The sequence below is a fragment of the Austrofundulus limnaeus genome, unplaced genomic scaffold (assembly GCF_001266775.1).
Source record: "Austrofundulus limnaeus strain Quisiro unplaced genomic scaffold, Austrofundulus_limnaeus-1.0 Scaffold46, whole genome shotgun sequence".
Lineage (NCBI taxonomy): Eukaryota > Metazoa > Chordata > Actinopteri > Cyprinodontiformes > Rivulidae > Austrofundulus > Austrofundulus limnaeus.
The window spans coordinates 213,008-214,566 of NW_013952448.1; positions in this window are offsets into that span (position 1 = coordinate 213,008).

Sequence of the window (1,559 nt, forward strand, 5' to 3'; positions counted from 1 at the left end):
ATATCGGGATATATCATATCATGACCCCTCTGTCATGATATGTATCCTATCGCCAAATTCTTGCCAATACACAGGGTACAGCCATGTCTCTGTGTTTATAAAGTAGTCCATGGTGACTCAGGTCACTGTTAGATTAATGCTTTCATCCAAATTAGCTATTTTAATGCATCCATTAATAAGAATACAGCTTCAGTTTATAGTTGTTTGCACATTTTCCAAGTCTTACTACTGATAATTTGATGCTAATGTGCTAAAAGATTAACTATTAATTTATAAATACTAAAGAACAACTTGACAAGTTGCTCAACATTCCTCATTTTAATGCAGTGATAACTGCATTATCTTTCATGTAAAGGCTAGAATATTATGACTTTAAACTCATAATATTATGACATTAATCTCGTAATATTACAACTTTAAACTCATAATATTATGACTTTATTCTTGTAATTTGAAAAAAAAAATCTCGTTGTGTGGCCCTAATACTCTGTCGTACAAAACAGATCTTTTTCCTTCAAATATTGTTCAGAGATTTGTGTAAATGTGTGTTAGGGGTAAATTCTCCTTTGCAGAGATAATCAATCCCACCTCATACATGTGGCATATGTAGAGCCTGATTAGACAGCATAATTATTACACAGGTGTGCCTTGGCCCACTCCTCTTCAATGGCTGTGTGAAGTTGATGGATATTGGCAGGAACTGGAATACGCTGTTGTATACGCCGATCCAGAGCATCCCAGTATGCTCAGTGGCTGACATGCTCGGTCAGTATGCTGATCTTGGTAGAGGACATGTTGGATGTGGAGGTGGTTGACATCCCTGCAGTCAGCATGCCGATCACACGCTCCTTCAAAACGTGTGCTGTCTGATAAATCAGCACATTGAAGAGTGGCCTTTTATTGTGGCCAGCCTAAGGCACACCTGTGCAATAATCACGCAGTCTACTCAGTATCTTGATATGCCACACCTGCGAGGTGGGGTGGATTATAAGTTTTTAAATAAGACAATAAGTTTTTAGTTAAATGAGTTACAACAACACCTAATTTCCCCCTGGGATCAATAAAGTATTTTTGAACTGAATTGAACTGTCTCTGCAACTGGTTATGGAATGGAGGGAGACAGCTGACCTAGTTGGAGCCTGGAAACATGTGAAGGTTGCTGACTGACTGAATCAACATTGGAAGCTGACTGCAGGAGAAATGGGAAACGGCACATGTAACGCTGAGAACTGAAAACACAACATGATAATAGAGACCCCAGTCTTACCACTAACAACTCTTGGTTGTATTAAGACAAGCTACACTGCAAAAAATGTCTGTCTCATTCAAGTTTTATTGTCTTATATTCAGCCAAAAAAAATTTTTTGCTCTTAGATTTTAAGTCTATGAAAAAATATGATATATAATACATGTGTGTTGACATGAATTGTTGTTCAGAAAGGACCTGATATTGATTTATTTGTTTAAATTTAATTTAGTGGGGAAAAGTGCAGAGAAATATTACGATTTGTTTTTCCTTACTGCTTTCTTTCATTTAATTTATGACGTGTGTTTTGTTT